Source organism: Manis javanica, chromosome 10 (assembly GCF_040802235.1).
Source record: "Manis javanica isolate MJ-LG chromosome 10, MJ_LKY, whole genome shotgun sequence".
Taxonomy (NCBI): Eukaryota; Metazoa; Chordata; class Mammalia; order Pholidota; family Manidae; genus Manis; species Manis javanica.
The window spans coordinates 32,357,654-32,383,168 of NC_133165.1; the positions used below are offsets into that span (position 1 = coordinate 32,357,654).

General features: G+C 45.7%; 1 long non-coding RNA gene across 1 annotated transcript in view; it reads left to right on the forward strand.

Moving 5' to 3' along the window:
• The first annotated feature begins 7,732 nt into the window (after positions 1-7,732).
• The window catches only part of LOC140844041 (uncharacterized), a 71,555-nt gene continuing 53,772 nt past the window's right edge, over positions 7,733-25,515 (forward strand). Inside the window, exon 1 of the long non-coding RNA XR_012122169.1 lies at positions 7,733-8,032. This is a non-coding gene — a long non-coding RNA (uncharacterized lncRNA). The remainder of the gene's footprint in view (positions 8,033-25,515) is intronic.

Sequence of the window (25,515 nt, forward strand, 5' to 3'; positions counted from 1 at the left end):
CAAGGACCAGCACATACCATCAAAGAATTGGAATCAAGACTGTATTATACAATAGGGAGTGGTGGGGACTGTGGTAAACTAGGGCTACATTCTTCAGCTCTGGCCCAACTGCTGCCATGTAGGATAATGGCCCTAATGCTGGCAGAACTTCTCATTTTTCTAGAAAACCTGGATGGGTAAACTTCATGTGAAATTTCCTGATTTTTAAATGTTTGCCCAACAGTTTCTAAAGCTACTATGCCAATCAAGTAAGCAAACCTACAGGCCTATAAGGTGCAGAAGTTTACAATTATGAATCAGATTCTCTCCTCAAATACCCCTAGCAACATCTACGCCTTGGTTTTTCCATCTGTTAAGTGGGGAGTTTATTGCCCACTGCATTTGGGAAAGACAGAATGAGATCCCATATTAATGAACCCACTCAGAACAAGCATCCAATCAATGTGAGCTGGACCTATGTATTAGTTCTCTCACACACACACATGCACACACGTGTCTCTGTGATCACACGGGATCCTTGATGGTTTCAGAGAATGGAGTGACTGATCTGAGAAGCAGGACAACACGAGTTGAATCAGCACAAGGGAAAAATAAATGTAGAAAGTGACATCACGAAACACGTCGACTCCAGAATCCTTTATGTGAGGGAAGAATGGAGGAAGAGATCACTTTCTGGAAGCTATGTGCAGAGTCCGGGGTACAGGTTTCAGGCCCACTGGCAGGGATTCCTGCCCTATCCCTCCTCCCCTTTAACACAGGAGCAGACAGGCAGTCACCCTAGAGTGGTCTACACCACCTGGGGAGGGCATGGGAGGAGGTCCAGGCCTGGGAGTGAAACTGAGTTATGTTCAAGGCCTGGCTCTGCTCATAGTGGCAATGAGACTTTATCATCTTACTTCTCGGTGCCTCAGTTTCCCCATCTATAAAAGTGTCTCTCAATAAGGGTGATTTTTATATCCTAGGGAGCATCTGGTAGTGTCTGGACATATTTCTGTTTGTCATGGCTTGACAGGGTGCTACTGGCACCCAGTGGGTGGTGGCCAGGTGCACCCCTAAACATCCTACAGAGCACAGGATAGCCTCTCCAAAAATATGTCTCTGGCCCAAAATATCCACATGTGCTGAGCTGGGAAGCCATGTCAGAGTAATTGTGAGAAGTCACTAAGACTAGTCACGAAAAGAAAAAACTTAGTCCCCCTCCTGGCACTTAGAAAACACAAATTCAATAAATGTCAGCTGCCTTACAGACAGTCTACACTGTCCCTGAAGGTACTCAATAAATGCTCAGCTCTTTTTCCTTCCTTTGCCTGATTCCAGTTCCTGATTAGCTTGGAGATCTCAAGGAACAAGAGGTTAGCGTCTGAAATACACGCTCTTCCAGTTCCTAGGGGCAGCACATGGGGACAAGCCTGGGGCCCAGGGGAGCAGCTGCCCGCAAACACCATGCCCTGCTCGGCTCTGCTGAAGACTGAAGACATTCGGAGCGGAATCACCTTACTGTCTACTGCTCACAAAGGTTCAAAGGGTGGTGTGCATTTGTCCTACGACTCCTGCCCTAGAGGACCAACATGGGCCCCTGGGAGCTATAGACAAGCAGAGCCCCGAGTAAAGAAGGTTCTAGAACAAAGGCTGGATAGGGAATGGAAATCCCCAGGGAGGAAGCTGGGCCCCTGTGGTACCTGATCCCCGGGTCCCCATGGCAATGCATGATTCCCACAGACAGAAGGAAGAATCATCTCTCCCAAGGGCTACTGAGGGAAGACTTGGAAGGCCATCACTTACCTTTTCTAAGGCAGTCATGATTTTGGATCTCAGGATGGCAAGGGCACACAGTAGGGCTATAAGCCAGAAAGTGAGCATGATCCCTGAGGACTGGACTCCCTTCTTCCTCTCAAGCTGGTAGCAAGCAGCTGGAAGAAAGAAGCACACAACAGGAGTCATCAGGAAATGGCCAGACCCCCACGTCCCCTGTGGCCCCCACACTCCAGGGGCTGGAGCAGGGCCGCCCCAGCTCAGTAGGGCATGAACAGCCTGGGGAGGACCTGGCTCCAGTCTGAGCTCTTCTCTCTCCTTGCTGGGTGACCCTGGCCAAATCACAGATCCTCTCTGAGCCTCCACCACCTCATCTGCACAATGGACATGAAAACACCTACCTCTAGAGTTGTGGGAATTTAATGAGACCATGTGTAGATCTGGGATAGAATGATAAAGTCAAGGGCGAAGCTCAGTTTGGAACACAGATCAGCACGCTTTTTCTTAATGGACTGCAGAGTATAAATGTTGGACTTTGTGGGCCATAAAGTTTCTGTTGCAACTATTCAACACTGCACTGTAGTGTGAAGGCAGCCCAAGACAATAGGTGAGTGAAAGGGCATGGCAGCCTGCCAATAAAACTTTATTGACAAAAATGGACAGCAGGCCAATCCATGATTGAGAAAGATGTGTGTTCAAATCCCAGCCCTGACAATGACTGGTATGTATTTCCCTTTGGGCCCAATGATAATTATTCTCCATTACTGAGCACCTGTTATCTTCACCAGGCATGAAGCATTCACGTACACAAACTCAGTGCACCCTCCACAGCCCCTCGGTGGGGAGCCATCATCAACCCCACTTTGCAGATAAGGAAATGGTTAATCTGCCCAGTCACACATCTTGTCTCCAGGGAACTTCATCAGAATGATGGCAGTGGCCAGGGAGGACTGGAATTTATCTCATTCCTGATACCTGGAGCTATTACTTCCATTTCACCTGTGACTCAATGATCAGGGAGAGAAAATAAACAATAAAACTGCTTTTCCTTGAAAGAAGGGAACACCATGGTCATTTCCTAGATGGGCAGAGCCACCCTCTCGAGGCCGGTCCTCAAATTAGTCCTGATCCAGACTACTGAGGGGCTCAAAGTCACCAGTGGCACCTCCCCTCACCCCCCTGCTGGTCAAGACAGAAACACATCATCCGCCTATCCATTCATCCTCTTCACTCATCCCCCTTGGGTGCCCCCATCTCCCGTACTCCCCGTACCTAAACCATGTGCAACTCGAATTTGCTTTGCCACCAAGACCCATCCTCAGTTTACCCCCAGTAACCCAGGTCCCAGTCTCTGAGGTGATCCTTCGGGCCCCCAACTGGCCTCCCAGCTTCCACCCCACCAAATGAGCCATTCTACAAGCAGAGGCCACAGTCAGCTTTAAATATGCAGAGCCAAGCATGCCACACCCCTGCTCAAAACCCCTACTGGTAGGAAGGGGATTTTTAACCTGGGGTCCAGAACCCAGGGGTCCATGAACTTGGGAAACAATTACAGCTTCACTTTCCCTCATTAGCACCGCCAATGATAAGTGAAAGCATTCAACACAATGGCATTAGCAGTCTCTGGGACTATGTCACCATTAGAAATCACATCTGAAAATATATACCAAACATGTTTACAACTATCAAGTACAGTTACCACTATTTGGGAATTAAGGAGGCATCCTTTCTGCTGCTAGATCTTGATTTGAAATGCATTAGCAGAGAAGCACATACATTTTGCTTTGTTTTTTTATGTCTTGATAACTGTATTTAAATATGATTGATTTCCTAAACTCAATGTTCTACAACTCAGAAACGGTTAAACAATGTGTGGTGAAACCACACAATCCAATACATTGAGACCTTTGGATTCACACACCACTGCAACCAAACTGCAGGTGCTCAGAAGTCAGGCTCAGACTGCTCCAGACTGCATGGCTCCAGTCACATGAAGTTCTGGAAAAGCAAAGTGACAGGCAGAGAACAGACCAATGGCTGCCAGGGGAGGAGGGGGGCTGTCTACAGGAGGGCATGAAGGAACTTCTGGGGGGTTGAAGAATTGTTCTGTATTTCAATTGTGGACATGGTAGTTACATGACAATATGTGTTTATCAAAACTCATGAAACTGTACAAGAAAAAAAGTAAATTTTACTACATGTGAATTAAACCAAAAAAAATACAAAAGTACATCACAAAAATCTTCATATATATACATGGGTGTCTGACTGCTTTCTTTTGTAATCCCATATGCATTTTATGTTTTAAGAACATTATTCTGAGGATAAGATTGACTGGAGAGGAAAAGGGTCTCTTTTGGCACATGGCCTCTAGGATGAGAATGGCTCACTCAGCTATGTTTTAGCTGTGTGACCTTGGCCAGAACACTGAAGCTCTCTGTGCCTTAGTCTCCTCGTCTGTAAAAAGGGGACAAATCAGTGCCTATCTCACAGGGTTGTCCTTAGAAGAGATAAATTCTACTTCCTCATTTTCATGAAACACCAAGAACAGTGCCAGGCACACAGTAAGTACTCAGAACTATAATAATGGAGTTGCCCTCTCTGTATTTCCCACTAGATTACAGACCCTCATGGGGCAGGGTGGTTTCCTAATCAGCTTGGCATCTACCCCTAACACGAGAGCCTGATAACTCAAGAGGTCATTAGGTCCCAGGCATTTAATACAAATGACTGAGCTAGGTAGGCAATGTGAGAACAGAGTGCAGTGACACAATGAAAGATGGCACTGGCAGGGAGGGCAATAGGGCATGGTGGGGACTGTGGCAAACTGCATGGTACATGCCCTATTGAAAGGCTGCAGTCACCTCTCAGTTCCAGTTGATTCCTGCCCTAGAAAAGTATGCATCTAGTGTTGTCAGATCTTTGAGTATTTTGAAAAAAGCCAAATTTGTGGATGTTCCCTGTGAGATTTTCTCATTTCTAAATGCCAGCCACTACTTTTGGTCTCCACTGGTGTGGCATTGATAGCCAGCTCCTACTTACCATGGTGATTCCCAAGAGATTTGGGCTGATCAGAAACACTGGGACCAGAAACTTACCCCAACTTCTTTCCCAGAAAGAGTAGAAGAGGTCTGCCCAGCAGATGATCCACAGCAAAAATCCCAAGACCTGGAAGAGAAATACATACGCATCTTACAATGGACAGCACTAGAACTTTCCCCAGCATCCCTGCAAGAAATTCAGCCTCAGTGAGCCAGCCAGCTCCTGAACTATCAGTCATGGTCCCCAGATACCACACATATCCTCTGGAACTCAGACAAGGCTTAGGAAGGGTGAGCCACCCTCTGGGCCATCAAAGGCTGGGTTGTAACCAGTGTACTAGGTCCTCCTACATGCAGTCACGACTGTCTGGTCACCTAAAAACTAAGTGCTCGGTCTACAGCCTGTCTACCTGCAAGCTCAGCACACTGCATAAGGCCCCCATGCAATAAACACTGATTCAATGATATTCACCAACCAACTTACTGGGGCCCACGATGAGCCACATACTTTTCAAGGTACCAAGGATACAGCAGTGAACAAAACAGAAGTCCCCTGCCTTCACAGAACTGAGATTCTAGAGGAAGGAAGCAGGCAAGAAACAAACTGAAAAATACAGACTATAATGCCAGTAAGAGATGGGAGGAAAAGCAAAACAGGTAAAATAGGGTGGTCATGGAGGGCCTCTCTGATCAGGCAACATCTTGGTAAAGAGCCAAAAGTGAACGTTTGAGAGAAAGAACAATCAGGCAGTGGGATTAGCAGAGGCAGAGGCCCTGAGGTAGGAACATGCGTGGTCGGTGGGTGGCTGCTGTGGAATGAAAACGGACGTGATGAGAGATGCCGGAAGAGGAGCTGGGAGCCAGATAAGCTGGGCCACTGTGAGGACTTCTGGATTTTGAGCAAGGCAGGACAAAATCTGATCTACATTTTAAAGGGAGATGAAAAGTACAAAATGCTCCTACAGGTGTAAGAGGAAGACATTAGACCTAGACGAGGACAGGAAAATAGCCATTTTGAGATAGGCTTGAATTATGGTATGAACAGGATGGTTTAGATGAGGTATTACAAGCTTAGAGACACTGAAGCTTTCCTGGGTTCCAAGGGCTTATGGGAGTAAGTCTTGGAAAATGTGGCTTTAAAAAAGAACTGAGATCCATGCTAAGTCGAGAGGAGCATGTGGGAAGAGGAGTATGGTAGGTATACGCTATTCACGTGTGCTCCCAAGAGATTCTTCTTGCATAGGGAAAACAACCGTGCAGTGGAGAAACCAGACGATACTTTAACCAGAGATCAAAATTAACCCAATCAACTAGGGGCAGATGGACATGACATGACGCTAGATGTAAAGTCCGCAGAAGACACGGCACCCCCTGTGTAGCTTTCCAGCCAGAGTACATTACCTGAATCTTAATCACGAGGAAACACGCACAACACAGCCCGAGCTGAGGAACTTACTCTAGAATAACTGGCCCACGTGCTTCAAATATGTCAACGTCATAAAACAAAGTGAAGAAACAGAAAGTCTGTTTCTCTCAGACTAAAGAAAAGTAAGCGACAACATACTCAGTGTAGTGGAGGACCTTGGACTGGATCCTGAGGGAAAATGCTAGAAAGGACAATAGTAGGACAATGGGCAAAACTGGAATACAGACAGGAGGTTGCTGTTTTTAAAACTATCATGTCCATGTTGAATTTCCTGAATTTCATAACTATACTATCACTACTGTTTTGAGAAAAGATACACTGAAGAATGAAGAGATGCAGGGCATGCGGGATGCTTCCTATTCCCAAATGATTCAGAAGAAATAAATAAATGATTCAGGAGAACAGAAATGAATGATAAAACAAATATGGAAAAACGTTAAAAATTGGTGACTGTCAGTAATGGGCACACAGGCCTCAGGACACTTGGTACACTTGGCATCATTCTTGCAACATTTCTGCAGTCCGACATTATTTCGAGATAAAAACTTTTTTTTGAAGTAAAATGGTATCCACTTGCAAGAACTTGGATGGAGCTGGAGGACATTATGCTCAGTGAAATAAGCCAGGCGGAGAAAGACAAATGTCAAATGATTTCCCTCATTTGTGGAGTATAGCAATGAAGCCAAACTGAAGGAACAAAACAGCAGCAGACTCAGTGACTCCAAGAATGAACTAGTGGTTACCAAAGGGGAGGGGTGTTGGGAGGACGGGTGGGGAGTGAGGGAGAAGGGGATTGAGGGCTATTATGTTTAGTACACATGGTGTGGGGTATCACAAGGAGAACAGTGTAGCACAGAGAAGGCATGTAGTGGATCTGTGGCATCTTACTACACTGACGGACAGTGACTACTTTAGGGTATGGGTGGGGACTTGATAATATGGGTACATGTAGTAACCACATTGTTTGTTCATGTGAAACCTTCGTAAGACTGTATATCAACCATACCTTAATAAAAATAAATTAAGAAAGAAAAAGACAATGTGGGCTGTAGCCCGTCGGTGGGGCTTGCCACTGACCGTTGAAGAAGTCAGCAGAGCCCAGAAGGAGTGCCTGTGGGATGATGATGGGGATTATGTTCAATATACAGCCTAGTTACAGCAAGAAGCGTCATCCAACTGAATCTCCGAATACGTGAACACGTCACCTCTCTTCATTTATTCAAGTCTTCCTTAGTTTTTCTCAGTAATGTTTTTTTATTTTTTATTAAGGTATCATTGATATTCAGTTATGAAGGATTCACATGAGCACCATGGTGGTCACTAGATTCACCCATATTACCAAGTGCCCCCATCCTCCATTGCAGTCACTGTCCGTCACTGTAGTAAGATGCTGTGGAGTCACTATTTGTCTTCTCTGTGCCGTACTGCCCTCCCCGTGACCCCCCTCCATTATGTGTGCTAGTCATAATGACCTTTAATTCCCTTCCGCCTCTCTCCCAACACACCCTTTCTCAGTATGTTTTATCATTTTCACTGAAGTTTGCCAGCGGTCCCGTCCGCATCCCGTACACCTGAGGGAACGTTTCCCTCCGTGCTGGATGCAGCGTCCTCTCCCTAGCAACAAGGTTCGCGCCGTAGAGCGAGCGGCTCTAGGTCTGAGGGACGTGCTGTCGTCAAGCCGCGAGTGTCGTAAACCAGGTGCGGTGCGGAGAGGCGCAGGACGTGGCTGGAGCACTGGGACGGCCGCAGGAGGAGCAGACGGACTTTTCCAGGTGTGGGCGCGGAAAGCCAACGAGCCGGCGGTGCAACAACGGTGAGTAGCGGAGGGGACCGGGGAGCGGCGGAGTCAGCGGGAGCCGGGCGGCCGGGGCGGCCGGAGCAGGGCCGGCCAAGTGGATGGGAGCGCTCTCTGCCCGCCTCCGCTGCCGCAGCTGTCGGAGCCGCGCCGCGGCCGCTCCGCTCTCCCTGAGCCGTCGCGTCTCTCCCCTGGTCTCTCTCCGGCTGGCCGCTCCTGCCGCCGCTGCCGCCCCACGGGAAGGTCCGCCGCCGCCGCCTCCCCGGCGCTGGGCGGGCGGCCGGGACGCGGCTGGCCAGTTTTCTGGTCCGGGCGGAGCGGGTTTTGCCCACTCTTCAGCCCCTCGCCGGGCCGGGCCGTGCTGCGTGCTGCAGGTCGGCGGCCGCGGGTCCCGGCGGAGCGCGCCACGGGCGGACCGGGCTGGGCCGGCGGCGATGAGGGTGCGACCGGCCGGCGAGGCGCGCCCGCGGAATGGGGGGCGGCGGGACAGAGGCGCGGGGCCCTCAGCAGCCCCGCTCCCAGGGTCTCGGCTGGCCCGCGGCGAGGCGAGCTCCGGGAGTGGGGTCCACGTTCCGTGGGGAGCTGGCGCGGCGGCCGGGGACTCCCGGCGCGAGCGGGCACCCACTTGCCGCCGTGGGAGACCTGGAGCTGGCGGCGAGCTGGGCGGCAGGTGCCTTTGCGGAGTTGTTACCCGGTCTCAGGGACGGGGAGGCACCCCAGACAGATCCCCTCGCCCGGGAGAGCTGCTTTTCCGCGCCGGGATGGGGCTCTGCGTGGACGCCCTTTTTCTCTTTGGTGTTTTGGGGGAAGTTGTTATCCGACCACAGTCGCGGGGTCGCAGCACCCGGGTAATGGAGCTTGGATGACGCTCTGGGTCTGGGGTGGCAGGCGGGTGGGGGAGGGGGCGGAGTGACCGAGGGTCGCGCGCGTCCGCTGCCGGCGTTGCAGCTGCAGTGTTTGTTGATTTGTGTGAGTTGCTTGCATGTCTGCTTATGTCGGGGGCGATACGGTGCTGTTCTCTATCTCTTGTTCAGTGAGCAGTGAAATGTCTGCTGATTGCTGTTGTCTGGACAGGTCCTGTGGCGAGAGGAGGGAGAGTTGTCCGCCCGGGGGCGGGGGGCTCTGGCGCGGGCCCCCGCCCGGAGACCGGGTACCTGTTTGTACAGTAATGGGCGGCAACGACCCTGCCGCCGGCTGCAGCCCAGGCTGTGTTAGGAATTTAGCGTAGGTTTCTGACCAAGCAGCTCCTTTTGGTTCCTGTGTTGTTTTTATTTATTTATCTATTTAGTTAGTATCATTAATATTCACTTACCTGAGCAGCATTGCGGTTACTAGATTGTCCCCATTATCAAGTACCCACCACATACCCCATTACAGTCACTGTCCTGCGTTATTTTTAAAACGAGTTTTTAGGACTGGGGCAATAAAGGTGCCTGTGTTGATGGGATTGCTGTACTTGCCAGTAAAATGAGGAAATGTGTGTTTGAGTGCCAACTCTCTGCCGCTTCCCAGGCTCCCTGGCTCCCTTTCTCCCTCCCCTCCTGGATGCGAAACTCCAGTTTCTGTAACCGTTCCTGGCAGTTTTAGATTTTGTGTGGGATTTCCTCTCTAGAAGCAGATACCAAGATTTTAACTGGTTCATGATGTTTCCTTCCAGTTGTAAACACTTACAATATATTGGGCTGACACTGAAATCACCGCTCTCATGAATTCTTTTAGTTATTCGAGTAAATGTTCGCTTTTTAAATTATTTATTTATTTTTTCTTTTGGTATCATGAATATACGCTAACATGATCAACCTTGTGGTTACCAGATTTCCCTCCGTTATCAAGTCCCCACCACATACCCCATTACAGTCACTGTCTATCAGCATAGTAAGATGCTCCAGAAACACTACTTGTCTTCTCTGTGCTATACTGCCTTCCTTGTGCCTACCCCCACAACCCCCTGCATTATGTGTGCTAATCGTAATGCCCACTTTTCCCCTTATCCCTCGCTTCCCACCCATCCTCCCCACTCCCTTACCTTTGGTAACTGTTAGTGCATTCTTAGGTTCTGTGATTCAGGGTTTTTTTGTTCTTATGCTCGACATATGAGTGAAAGCATTTGGTACTTGTCTTTCTCCGCATGGCTTATTTCACTGAGCATAATACCCTCTAGCTCCATCCATGTTGTTGCAAATGGTAGGATTTCTTTTCTCCTTAAGGCTGACTAATACTACGTTGTATGTATGTACCACATCTTCTTTATCCGTTCATCTACTAGTGGACGTTGAGGTTGCTTCCATATCTTGGCTATTGTAAATAGTGCTGTGATAAACAAAGGGGTGCATATGTCTTTTTGGGTCTGCGATTCTGTTATGTTAGGATACGTTCCTAAGAGTGGAATTCCTGGATCAATTGTTATTTCTATTTTGCGTTGTTTCTTGAGTGGATGTGGTCCTGAACATTTCAACACATGGACCAGTGATAACTGGCCCGTCTGGCACCTTGGGAAAAAGGCTTGCAAGCTGGCCTCCTGTGTGTCCCTGGAGGAATAGCAGAGTTGGCTTGCAGAGATCACAGTAGTGTACCCCAATCGTCCGGGACGTAGGAGCATCTTATGGGGAAGTTTAGTTTTATCTTTATGGCCAGTGCATGTACCTCCAGTAGCCCTATCTACTGACCCATCTGTAACTCGCACAGGGAGGGGGGTGAAAGTCTGGTATACTAGACCAAGACGAGATCCCATTCCTGCCACTGTCCAGTCACAGGACCACACTCTTGCATTCTACCTGATGGACAAGATTTGCCTATGCTGCTGCCATTAAAGCAGGTATCTTATCGCCCTTAAAGGTATTTTCTTCTACAGTCTTTGTGGCCTGGTATGCGCCCCCCTGGCTGCAGCTTCCCTGTCATGACTTGTGTGTACCTCCTACCCGTTCAGCTGCTGACTGCCTGTGGAACAGGCCAGCTATGGACTTAATGTGCATAGGAGTTTGCACCTAGCTGAATCCTCAGCTTGAGGATTGTCATAATTTTATGTTAATAGTCTGGTTATGGTGCTCCTGTTTTGTTGCACAGGGTCCTTTGCGGAAGATGGGACACGAGGAGGTTGTGAGTCAGAATTTCTGAAGGATTGGGCTGTTGGTAAAATTTGCCATATTTCCAGAATCCCTCACCTGGCCCTAGTGCATCTCCATATCAATAGGTGTTCCCAAGGGGTGGAGAATAGAAGTAGGCCATCTCCATATTGATAGGTAATCATTTATTTATTTATTTATTTATTTATTTATTTATTTAATTTGGTGTCATTAATCTACAATTACTTGAGCAACATTGTGATTCCTAGACTCCTGTTACCATCAACTCCCCACCATTACAGTCACAGTCACTGTCCATCAGCATAGCAAGGTGCTACAGAATCACTGCTTGTCTTCTCTGTGTTGTACAGCCCTCCACTTGCTCCCCCCTACATTATGTCTGCTAATTGTAATGCCCCTTTTCCCCCCTTGTCCCTCCCTTCCCACCCATCGTCCCCAGTCCCTTTCCCTTTGGTAACTCTTAGTCCATTCCTGGGTCCTGTGAGTCTGCTGTTATGTTGTTCCTTCTGTTTTTTTCTTTGTTCTGATACTCCACATATGAGTGAAATCATTTGATACTTATCTTTCTCCGCCTGGCTTATTTCACTTAGCATAATACCCTCTAGCCCCATCCATGTTGTTACAAATGGTAGGATTTGTTTTCTTCTTATGGCTGACTAATATTCCATTGTGTATATGTACCACATCTTCTTTATCCATTCATCTACTGAGGAACACTTAGGTGGCTTCCATTTCTTTGCTATTGTATGTAGTGCTGCGATGAACATAGGGGTGCATATGTCTTTTACAAACTGGGCTGCTGCATTTTTCAGGTAAATTCCTAGGAGTGGAATGCCTGGGACAAATGGTATTTCTATGTTGAGTTTTTTGCGGAACCTCCATAATGCTTTCCACAATGGTTGAACTAATTTCCATTTCCCCGAGCAGTGTAGGAGGGTTCCCCTTTCTCCACATCCTGGCCAGCGTGTGTTGTTGTTTGTCTTTTGGATGGTGGCCATCCTGACTGGTGGGAGGTGATATCTCATTGTGGTTTAAATTTGCATTTCTCTGATGATTAGTGATGTGGAGCATCTTTTCATGTGCCTGTTGGCCATCTGCATTTCTTCTTTGGAGAAGTGTGTGGTCAGATCCTCTGCCTATTTTTTAGTCGGGTTATTTGCCTTTTGATTGTTGAGGTGCTTGAGCTCTTTGTATTTTGGCTGTCAATCCCTTATGATTTATGTCATTTATGAATATATTCCTCCATACTGTAGAGATGCCTTTTTCTCCCACTGATGGTGTCCTTTGCTGTACAGAAGCTTTTGACTTGGATAGGGGCCCACTTGTTCATCTTTGCTTTTGTTTCCCTTGTCCGAGGAGGCATGTTCATGAAATAGCAGCTCATGTTTATATTCAAGAGACTTTTGCCTATGATTTACTTCTAAGAGTTTTATGGTTTCATGACTTACCTTCAGGTCTTCGATCCATTTTGAGTTTACTTTTGTGTATGGAGTTAGACTGTAATCCCATTTCATTCTCTCTCTCTCTCATTGGGCTGTTCAGCTTTGCCAACACCAGCTGTTGAAGAGGCTGTCATTTTACTATTGTATGTCCATCGTTCCTTTATCATATATGAATTGGCCATGTATGTGTGTATTATATCTGTGCCCTGTATTCTGATCCATTGATCTAGAGGTTTGTTCTTGTGGCAGTACCAAATTGTCTTGATTACTCTAGCTGTGTAGTAGAACTTGAAGTTTGGGAGCATAACCCCCACCTCTCGCTCTGCTTTATCCTTCCTTCTCAGGATTGCTTTGGCTATTCAGGGTCTTTTGTGGTTGCATGTGACTTTTAGAGCCATTTGTTCCAGTTTGTTGAGGAATGCTGTCGGTGTTTTGACAGGGATGGTTTAGGGACCTGGTTTGTGTGTCAAGTTATTGGGGGTTGTCCGGTCGGGTAAAACTGCAGTTATCTCAGACGTGGTCATAGACAAGGACCAGGCTTTCCCCACCCCTTCCACTGTGGCAGTCCACCGTAGAAGAGTTTTGGATTCCTGGAGGGTGTTTATCCCACACTTTGCACAAATTCTGAAGGCCTCATACCAGTCAGTACAAAAGGACATCAGGTGGGACCGTGATGAGACCTGTGCAGCTGTGTTCCCTGCTACTAAGCAAGCAGTCAAGGCCATTATAGTCCTTGAGCGTAATGGATTCATGAAGGCCCTGTGAACTAGATGTTCATGTAAACGGAGAGGGTTATGGATGGGGCCTTTGGCAGAGGCTTGAGTGGACAGGCCTACCTGTTGGATTCTGTTCACAATTATGGAAAGGAGCAGAGGTCTAGTATCCGCTAATAGAGGAACAACTGGTTTCTGTGTATCACGACTTGCTGGCTATGGAGCCCATCACCAGAACAGCTCCAACCAAGGTAATAACCACCTATCCCATCAAGTGATGGGTGTGAGACTGGACCCAAAGCCAGGTAGTGGCACGGCACAGACACCTCCACTGGCTAAATGGGAGCACAAACTTGCAGCAGCATAGCACCCTCTCCGATATCGCCTTGAGTGGAGATCTCTGATGCTTATTTGGGCAAGTGGCATATGCGAGTGGAAAGCAAGAAGAACTTGCACTTGAGCCACTGGTAGGCGACAGTCTTTATCAGCAGGGAAAAGCCCCTATACCTGAAGATGCTTGGTATACAGACGGCTGCACTCGTGGCCAGTCCCTGAAGTGGAGGGCTGTGACTTTCCGTCCTAAGACTAAGACAGTATGGATGTAAGAGGACGGAGAGGGGAAGAGAAGTCAATCGACTGAGTCACGGACAGTATGGCTCACGATCACCCAGGATGATCACGACCTCCCCTCTAGTTGTGTGCACTGACAGCTGGGCTGTCTACCCGGCTTGACCCTGTTGCTACCGACATGGTGCCATGCCATCTGAACGGTTGGTCACTGGCCCCTTTGGGGACAAGAGCTGTGGGAAGACCTATGGGCCCTAGTCAGACTAAGACAGTTACTGTATATCATGTGTCTGTCCATTTGCCTTTGGCGTCACTACCATCCCACTTTGGCCAGGACATCATTATCTCCTCTCCTGTTGGCTACAGGGGCTTCCTCACTGCTCTCTTCTGTCCCCTGTAGGCCACTCCCCACCCAGCAGTCAGAGGTCTGAAATCATCATTTGGGTCATGACCTCAAAAGGCTTCCAACTTCAGAGAGAATAAAGGACAAACTCCTCCCCATGGCTTGCCATGCCCTGCATGACCAGACCCCCAAGGCCTCCCACCATTTACTCCCTCAGCCACCCTGCTCCAGTCCAGTGGCCATTCCTCAAAAATGCCAAACTCAGTCCCGCCCCAGGACGTTGGCATGTGTTGTTCCCTCTGCCTAAAATGCCTTCCACCAGATTTTTACATGGCTGATACTTGTCATCCAGGGCTAGCTTGAATGTCACCTCCTTAACTTTACTGGCCTTTACTCCTAGGGCATAGCTTCCCAGCCACACCCACTCATACTACCCCACTGCTTTCTCTATAGTATGTGTCACCATCTAGATTATTATTTATGTGATTTTTTTGAGGGTCAGTTTCCTACCAGACCATATACTTGATGAGAATAAGGATTCATTAGTTCTGTTCCAGGCCACAGAAGCTGTTCTTCAGCTTCTGGAATAGGACCTGGTCTGGCACCTAGTAGGTGGTAGAAAGGAGGGAGGGAATAGAGGGAAGGACGGACATCAAGACCAGCTGAGGATCCATTCCAGCACATTCTGCCCACTTCACAGCTCTGCCAGTACTGGGTCTTCCCGGAACCAGGACAATTCCCCTTTTCTCAGAGGGCTGCCCCCGCGAGCCTCCCAGCTTGTCCTGGTCGCCCCCACACACACCTGGGGGAAGGTCTGCTCCAGCCTGATGGTGTTGCTGAGACCGGCTCAGCAGCCACCAGCCTGCTGCCCATGTGGAAGTGATGCTCCTCCAACGCTAGGACACAGGTGCTCTCGGCCTCCCCCTCAGAGCTCCGTAGCTGGGTCAGGAGGAAAGCAAGGGAGAGAGCTCATCGGTCAGGGGTGGAACACTCGGGCAGACGCTGGCTTCAGGTGTAGGCTGTGCCTCCCAGAGCCCCAGGCTCAAGAGACCCACAGCTTTCTGGAGCGGATGAACTCTGATGAAATGCGCCACCAGGTGTGGCCATGACAGCAGTCTCCTCACGCCCTACATGCTGTAACACCGACTTGAAGATAGCTACAGGCCCAGGGACCAACAGTTAAGACTTCTAGCTGCATTGCAGTCAGCAGGGGGCAGTCTAGCGCAGAGGACGACGTGGAGGACTTGGGCACCAAACAGACCAGGCTTCTGATTCTGGCTCCAAAATTCACCACCAACTGAATCACAGAACCTAAGAATGGACTAACCGTTACCAAAGGGAAAGGGACTGGAGAAGATGCGTGGGACGGGAGGGTTAAGGTGGGGGGAAATGAAGGGGGCATTACGATTAGCATGTATAATATGGGGGCAGTACAGGGAGCGCTGTGCAACACAGAGAAGACAAGTAGTGATTTTACAGCATCTTATTACGCTGATGGACAGTGAGTGTGAAGGGGTATGTGGGGGGGACTTGGTGAAGGGGGGAGCCTGGTAAACATAATGTTCTTCATGTAATTGTACATTAATGATACAAAAATTAAAAACAAACAAATAAATAAATAAATGACTTGTTAGTAATGAGATTTAAACCCCAGTTCCAACCCCAGATGAAGTACTCAACCACACGGAGACGGAAGCTGGCACATATGACACAGCGAGGACTCTCTGAACTCATGAGCCCACTTTGTGCATTACTCAATAAAAAGTAAGCAGAAAATACTGGCTTTTCATTTAAAATATAGTCAGGACTTCAAGATCATTCCAAATCCCAATAAATTAGACACATCTTGGCTTTTCACTCCTCAGCAAAATATCAACTGCACACATGAGTCTAATCTTACACTGTTCAGTATGGCAATCTTTGATATACTTTAAGAGTTTAAAATCAGTGTTTTTCAAAAGACTGAAATACTATTCACAATGTAGTTAGTTTAAAAAGGTCCAATTGTCAAAAGCAGAAAACTGACTTAGAGTTTAGAAGTAATCTCTTTTAATATACTGTTGCTATCCCTGATTTTGCTTAAATTGTGTTGTGATTTTTAAAACAGGAGATGGCAGCAGCTTGTGCTAAGTCACATTCTGAAGTTCAGTTACAGATTATTACCCATCAATAATCAGTTATCAATTCTGAACTGACCCTTTCCCTTCGTATTGATTTCAGACCATGAAGTCTACATCGCAGGAAACAATCGCCATGGAATCCATAGAGGAACAAACCGGTAAAACCCTGTTTTGTGGACCTCTTCAAAGACACACAGAGTCAGCCTTCAAGATTTCAGTGTTTAACAGTTTTAACCATGAAGAATTTCTGTCTTCAAATTTGTCTCTTATTAACTCAAATTGGTTAATTAGTGATGGATGTATTTGCTATGTTTCTGACCAATTTGTTGCAGCACTTGGAAAAATATAGCAATAGGTACTCAGAAAACAAAACATTTTTTAAAAACAAGGCATTTATTAATTCTAGGAAAAAGAAAATATCATATAGGAAAGGAAATATAATGACAGAATACTGCCTTGCTCAGCTGTAATAATACATACATAATCTTAATAATGAAAACACTGTCCATAGGTTCGATCACAATTGTGCTCAGAATTTTACTGGGAAAAAACAAGGACAGTGGTGTCAGAGTTAGCTCTTCAATTAGCATAACAATATTAACAGAGAAAAAACAACATACATAATCTATTAAGAAATATAACCAGAAGGTAAAAGAATTAAAGGTGTCACTGGAACATGGAAGGTAGTAGGAAAGACAAGTGGTTTTAAGATATAAACCTTTTAGTACTCTTTGGGAGTATGGTATTTTAAACATAATACTGTTTTACTAATGAGAATTAATAATTGCCTTGTTTTTAAAAAATGTTTTGTTTTCTGAGTACCTATTGCTATATTTTTCTAAGTGCTGCAGTAGATTGGTCAGAAACATAGCAAATACATTACTAATTAACCAATTTGAGTTAATAAGAGACAAATTTGAAGCAAGAAATTCTTCATGGTTAAAACTGTTAAACACTGAAATCTTGAAGGCTGACTCTGTGTGTCTTTGAAGAGGTCCACACAAGGGGGTTTTATGGGTTTGTCCTTACAGTCTTCAAAGTAGTACCCCCATTTTATAGATGAGAACACTGAGGGCCCTAGGGCTATCATCTGCTCATGTGCAAAGGTAGAAAGAGGTGGAGCATCAGCTCTTCCCCACGGCCCACGGGGGGCTATCCCCTCAGCTAGGTACTTGCAGCCTCTGGCCTTCCTCACAGAAGCCTTCTCCAGGCCCCACATCAGCTCTGGTAGGCGCACCTGAATCACAGCACACGGCACAGTAAGTAGTTTATGAATGCATTAATCACCCAACCAACAAAAGGAGGGAAGCGCTCAGGTCCACCACAGCCTCCTAGACCATTCAAGCAAAGTAGGAGGCATCTCGACAGGTGGAGTTAACAAGATGAAAGGGAGAAAGACTTAAAGTACAGCCCAGCACACAGAATTCCAGAAACTCAAGGGCACAGTGAAATTTCAGTTCTGCCCTAACCATAGTCCACGTGTAAGATTATTACTAAGACATATAAGGGAGATAGTAATGGGGATGCAAGTGTTGCTTCTTATAGAGTTCTCAAGCAAGAACACCCTCATGAGGTGCACTGTGAAAAGAGATCTGAAGAAAGCAGGAAAAGAGAAAGGTGTGAGGGTCTTCTTTAAGGATGGATGGAGGATGACCCAGAGAAGGGGCAGAGGGCCACCAGGCAGCCTCAATGTCCCCTGGAGGTTAGTGGCTACAATTTTTAAGTGATTAAGGGATTTAAAATCATGTGGCTTCCAGGAACATGGTGTAAGTTCAGGGAGAGGAAATTCCGGGGCAGAATACGTCTAAAAACCAAAATCAGTCAAAGGGAGAAATAAAGTTTAAAATCCATTTATTGCTTACAAACTGCAGCCCTGGGCGGTTTCTCTCTCTGGCTCCAGCAGAAGCAAAACCAGCCCTGCCCCTCACCTCTCAGGTACAGACAGATAAGCCCTCCTTGCCCAGGTAATTACCCATTGATATGGAGATGAACTTCTCTCCATCCCTGAGGAATGATGCAAATGCACTAAAGCCAGACTTCTTTCCACCTCTGAAGGAAAGCCCATTGACATGTAGATGTACTAAAGCCAGGCAAGATATTCTGGGAATATTACACTTTTACCCACAATGCAAGCTAGTTTGCTTGAACCAACTCATCAGGTGAAAAAAATTATATGTGTTGGGAAAAATATAACACATCTTAAAAGCAACAAAAAACTGACAAGAAAGAAAGAAACAAATCTCGAGGTCAAAATCTAAGAGAAAGTGGGTGTGGGTAAAATTGCAATATTTGCAGAATCTCTCACCTGGCCTTAGTGAATCTCCATATCAATAAGTGTTTCCAAAGGGTGGAGAGAAGTAGTCCATCTCCACAGCAACAGGTAATTACATGGGGGAGCAAGTAGGTTGGGTGGGACCCCTTCTTAGAGCCGGTTGTGAGAGACCAGGCAAGCAGACGTGGACAACAGTTTGTAAGCAATAAATGGGTTCTCCCACTTTATTTCTCCCTGTGTCTGATTTCGGCTTCAAAGGTAACTTGCCCCAGGCTGGGAGTTTATTTTCCCCCTGGAGTGACAGTGGAATATAGTGAGATAAGCTAAGCACCAAGGCTACTTTTTCAAATCCCCACAACCTTGAAATTCAGGTCTCATGACCTGTGAGGATGAATAGTGCAGGAACGGAAGCTCCCCACGATGGGGAGCCTAACAGGAAGCCTCATACACTTGAGCACCCACAGGCTGCACACTCCAGGGAAGGAAGGGTGAGGCAGAAGGAAATGTCCCCCCTGTCCCCTCCCCTTCGGGGGATGACCAGGAAAGCTGTTGAGTGTCAGTGTCTGGGAGGTGGGGGGGTGGGAGGGGGAGCTGTCACTCTTCTCCCTTTCTCCCTGCCCCTGGCAACCACTCCTTTTATTCATGAATGATATTCTATTGTATGGATATAGCACATTTTATTTATCCATGGATCACTTGATGGACAGCTAGATGGTTTTCACTTAATGGAAAACGTGAATAATGTCATTCCCCCTTGAATTATGCCTCTATAAACATTTATGTACAAGTTTTCACACAGACATATGTTTTTATTTCTCTTGGGCATACAGAGCCAGGAGGGAAATTGCCCTGTTTATAATTGTTTCTGATGAGAAATGTTCTGCCATCACTATTTTTGTTCCTCCACATAGAGTGTCTTTTTTCTTTGGTTGTTTTTGAGGTTTTCTCTTTACTATTTGTTTTAAGCAGTTTGATTATAAAGTGCCTTCATGTGGTTTCTTTGTTTCTTGTACTTGGGATTTATTGAGCTTCTTGGGTCTGTGGGTTTATAGTTTCATCAAATTTGGAAGATTTTGGCCATTTTTTTTCTTTAATTCCCTCTTTCTCCTCTCCTATAGAGACTCAAATGAAATGGGGCTGTACCAGAGTTCACTGGTGCTCTGCTTCTTTTATATTTTTTAGTCTCTTTACAGTCTGTTTCATTTTGGACAGTTGCTGTTGCTATGCATTCAAGTTTATTAGTTTTGTGTAAGTTCAGGTCCACTGCTAATCCCATCATGTCAGAAATGGTATTTTTTAATTCACTAGAAATTTGGTATGAGAGTTTTGTTTGTATATTCCACATCTATACTTATATTCAACCATTCCTGTAGCTTCCTGAACATCTGGAATAAACATATAGTGATCATTTAAAACTCCTATATACTAAGTTTGTCACTTGTGTCATTTCTAGTTCAGTTGTGATTCATTGCTTTTTCTTATTATGTGTCTTGTTTTTCTATTTTTTGAATGTCTGGTAATTTTTGATTGGCTAATAGACATTATGAATTTTATCTTATTGAGTGCTAGATATACTGCATACCTATAAGATTTTTTGAACTATTTTTAGGATATGGTTAAATCAGTTGGAGACAGTTTTATTCTATCATGTCTTGCTATTAAGCCCTGTTAAGTGGGACCAGTCCAAGGTTGTTTTTCTTCCCTCATACTACTGAAGCAAAACTCTTCTGATTTTTCTATTGAGGGCCCCAAATCATGAGGTTTATCTTTCTAGTTGTTGATAACAGGCATTATTCTTGGACCTGAATGAAGTATAGATATTATTCCTTCTAATATTTTCTGTTGGCATTTTCTTGGTAGTTGCCTGACATACGTGCATTGGTCATTACTCTGCTGAATATAAAAGAGCCTCTAAAGATCTCCTGGGCTTGCTTTCTGAGCAGCTCTCTTCTCTGTGGTACTCTGCCCAGAACTGAGGATTATTAAATGGCTCAGCCAATACACATGGTACTTGCTTCCGACTTTTCTTCAGTATAGATAATTCATTGGACACATGTGAACAGAAAGCTCTTTCAGCATTTCAGGATGGATTACCAGAAGTGGAATTACATGGGCTGAAGCACAGTTTTCATGGCTTTTAACACAGACTGTCCAGCTCCTACTGAAGAGGCAGGTAGGGGAGAACGCTCACTGCAGCTTCACACTTAGTTGGTTTCTTCTCGCCCATCCTGTGAGTGTGTGGGCAAGCATGTATGTGTGTGTGTGTATCTGAATATAATTATTTTAAAGTACAAGTGATAGCATACCACATTTACTTTTTAGCATTTTGCTCTGTATTTTGTCAGTTTTTGCATGTAAGTACATATAGAACAGCCCATTTTTTAAAAAGGTTTCTTGATATTCCGTCATATGTACACACCATAATTTATTTGCCAAGACCCAGATCGATAGACATTTTTTGGCCTCTAATACTTTGTTAGCCGAGCCATAAAGACTATCCGTGAACAAATAGCATGTTACATATATGTGAATTTGTAAGATTAATTCTTAAAAGTAAAGTTGCTGTTCAAAAGGAATATAAATTTAAAAAACTGATATATTTTGCTAAATTTCTCTGTGGAGGAAAGATTTAAGAGAAGTCTTGTTTCCCCAACCCCGTGTCCAAACTGTTACACTTTTTGATCTTTGTCTTTACAAAGGTGATAGAGTGTTGTTTTAATTTGCATTTCTCTTATAAGTGGGGTTGAGTGTCTCTTATTTATTGAAGAACTGTCTTTTTTCCTGACAATTATTCATACTTTGTGCCCTGTTATTTATTTATTATTTATTTATTTTTAATTTTGGCCTCTTTAATCTACAATTGCATGAGGAGCATTATGTTTACTAGCCTCCCACAATCACCAAGTCCCCCCCACTAACCCCATTACAGGCACTGTCCATCAGAATACTAAGATGCTATAGAGGAACTACTTGTCTTCTCTGTGTTGTACAGCCCTCCCCGTGCCGGTCCCCCTACATTATGTCTGCTAATAGTAATGCGTCCTTTTCTTTCCCCCTTATCCCGCCCTTAACACCCACCCTCCCCAGTCCGTTTCCGTTTGGTAACTGTTAGTCCATTCTTGGGTTCTGTGAGTCTGGTGCTGTTTTTTTTTTTGTTCCTTCAGTTTTTTTCTTTGTTGTTATACTCCACGGATGTGTGAAATCATTTGATACTTGTCTTTCTCTGCCTGGCTTATTTCACTGAGCACAATACCCTCTAGTTCCATCCATGTTGTTGCAAATGGTAGGATTTGTTTTCTTCTTATGGCTGAATAATATTCCATTGTGTATATGTACCACATCTTCTTTATCCATTCATCTACTGATGGACACTTAGGTTGCTTCCATTTCTTGGCTATTGTAGATAGTGCTGCGATCAATATAAGTGTGCATATGTCTTTTTTATTTTGAACTCTCAGGCAGAGTGGTCAGTTCAGTTTCATTTAGGCCTTTTCCTGGGGTTAGTGAGATTTGGTCTGAACCATGTTCTTTTGACATTTCATATTACTATGAGGTGCCCAGTAGTGCCCAGAAGCACCAGTCAGTCTCTGGAGCTGCTCAGCCCATAGAGTGAGGTTGGGGGCCATAGGGGAGTGGAGCTGCTGCCTGTGGGAAAGAGAGATCTGTTTCCTGATTCCCGTCCCGTCTGCGCTGCCTGTCTCGGGTGTCAGAGCCAGTGGGCTAAGCACACAGGTGTAAGCCTCTGTGCTCAGCATCTCTAGCTGTGGTGGGCGGGGCCTCCCTCTGGCTCCCCTGATGCTAGCACAGTGACTGTCGGTTTGCGAACCCGGTGCTGGCAGGCTAGGAGGGAGGCGCAAGCTGGCTCCGTGTCACAGTGGGGGTCCTCGGAGCCGAGCAGGCAGCCAGGGGGATGGAACCCCTGAAGCTTCCCAAAGTTCCTAACCTGCTGGGCAGTGCGCGTGCAGACAAGCCCTTCCAGCTCTCCCCCACCCCCGCGCTGCGAGCTCGGCCGCAAACCCCACCCCTTCGGCAGCCCTCTTGCTGCAAGGAAGCCTCTCGGACCGCCTGCCTTTCCCGTGACCCAGAGCGGGCAGGTGGGGATCCTGTCCACCACAAACGGCCCGGAATGTCAAGTGTCTTAAGACCCCGCCTGTCCGAGCTGCCCATCCTCCAGAGCAGCACACAAGGTAGGTTTCCGCTCTCAACGCACAGTCCCGGGGCCGGGTGTTCGGCAGTCCCTGGCCTCCACCCCCTCCCCCGCCCCGTTTTTCTTCCTCTCGCTGGTGAGCTGGGGCGGGGGAAGGGCTCGGGTCCAGCCCGATCAAGGTCTTCGTTCGTTTCCCTTTTGGGTGAGGTCCGCTCTGTTCGTGAGGTCTCCGTGCAGACTGGTGCAGCCTTCCTTCCTGTTGCTGTTTTTGGGTTATTTGCATGAATTAACTACATTTTCATGCTATTTGTGGTTTTGGGAGGAGTTCTCCGTCTCACCTCTCACGCCGCCAATTTGAATCTTGAACTTCTCTGTGCATATTTAAGAGTTTATAATTTTTCCAGATTACAGCAGTAACACATATAAAAAATACAAAAAAATTTAAAGGTCATGTGTATGTATTTACCTTGGAGATAACTTGGTAGTATTTTAGTGCATTTCCTTAAATGTATACATAAATCTGTAAAGAAACCTTTTCCTTCAATAAAATTTGGATATTTTTAATTACATTCTGTTCATATTTATATTTTGTTTTTCAATTAATATTAATAATGCTTATGTTATTTCAAACTGTGTAAATGTAGTTTAAATATATAATTTGTTATGTGGATATAGGAGAATTTACCGAATCATTTCCTGTAATTGTGGTGGTGGGAAATTATGTTGATGCTATTGTGGCCTCCAAAGATACTGTCCTAGAAGACATAAAGAGACCCACAGACCAAGTTAAGCTCTTTAAGTGGACTTAATAAATGATTCAAACACCCTAAGAAGCAAGGGAAAGAAGACAGAGTAGATGAATATATTAGACTATAGTATTTGGATCCTGGCTTGAGCAGCATTCACATAGCCTGTCTCTTTCTCTCTGCCTCCACACCATTCCCGGCTGATGATGTCATGAGGACCAGCTCTGAGAATGGGCATTGGGACTCGGGAGTTGGAAGGGGGCTAGAGCCCATACACACACCCTCTGTTGGAGAAGTGCAGGGGCAAGCATGCCTGGCCGTAGTAGGTCTCTTGTCAAAGCCCCTCTTGGGTATCAAGACCTTGTCTCCCCCTGTCTCAGGCAGACGCTTTGGTCCAGAATGGGTACCAGCAGTGGGTGGCCAATTTTGGGTGCTCATGAGTGCTAGGTGACCACTTGGTTCTTCGATCACTTCCTATCTATGTTTAGACCACATGTGTTCTACTTCATTTGTAACTAACATGTCTTGCAAGCTCCATGCTTGTTTACTCTGTGTACTTGACATGTCGTAAATTCCATCCATTCAGTTGTTTGTTTTTTTGTGTAGGGCAGAACTGAGGATTTTTCTTTTGTTGTTGTTGTAAACGCTGGATTTTATATTAAGGAGATTTAATACTGAGATTTAATGATTATATAGTTCTTATGCTCATCATTCCTTTGTTTAGATAGAAATTTTCATGTGGCCTCACTTTTGTTTTACTTGAAGGACTTCAACATTTTTTATAGTGCAGATGTACTGGTGAATTGTTTTAGCTTTTGTATGTATGCTTCAAAAGTTTTCCTTTCACACTACTTTGTTCTCTACTAAATTCTGCTTATTCACCATTCATCTCCATACAGTTCAAATTTCCAGAGACACTAACGTTTTCGTATTCAAATTCAATTAGACAATATCCATCATATTATGGATAAGTTTTCACAAATGCCTGGGTTACCTAAGTGCTGTTCTCGGTTTCATTGGATATGGGCAGAAATTGTAGGTCTGCTTTTGTTATGTATCTGTATTCCTATTCTGTTAATGTGTGTACGCAATTTTATTAGTAGTTTGTTAAAAACTGTAGATGCTCACATTACTCTATAAGAAGTTATGTTGTAGAAATAATCTTCTCCTGTTTTCTTCCATGTGCTACTTCCATAGCTTTTCTTCTTCCTTCCTCATTACAGCCCTTTACTATAATTCGTGCCTCATATTCGAAATTACTGAGTATCATAAGTCTTCCAAGTAGTAAAGATACCTCAAGGCAAGTGCTGGGCATAGAAGCTGGGGGGCATAAATCTGCAAAGTAAAAAGCTAACATTTTCAATGAACATTACTTCTCGTTACTTACCAGTTTTACATCTCCCTGTGTGGCCCCGGAAGATGGCTGGTTAGCCAGAGAAGGGTAAGATTCCTCAAGGGAGGAACAACCTAAGACAGGCACAGTCGCAGGGGGGGCCATCGGGTGAGACATTGGGGGCCAACAGAGGTCAGGCTTAGAACCTCACCGCCCCAGTTTTGAGAGAAATCTTCTGCACCGTTTTGTTGCCCTTGTCTAACTTGGATTAATACCTAGTCTTTAGGCACAGACATCATCTACACTTGCCTTCTTACAGCACTAAATTATGCTTTCTATCTTTATTTCGATCTACCTACTACTTCAGCATTTTATTAAAAAATACGGGGGAAATGTGGGATTCACATATAAATGAAGTATAAAAATCAAATGAATAATCATATCTGACTTGATTGTTTATAGTTCGTGATGCGTGATCAGAACTGAAACAGTTTCTGTGATATGACTGCCCTTGCATTGTTCACCATGTAAGAACTTGTTCCATATGTAAGAACTTGTTCGCTATGCTTCAGAAGACTGGAGGCTGTTGAGAGTTGGGCTGGGGGTTGATTAATGATTGTGTATCTAGTCCCCTGTATAGAATTTTATTGTTAACAACCATTTGATCAAAAAATGTGAGAGGCGCCCTCTCAGCACCACTCTTGCGCTGTTACGCCTCGAGTCCCCTGGCTGGTC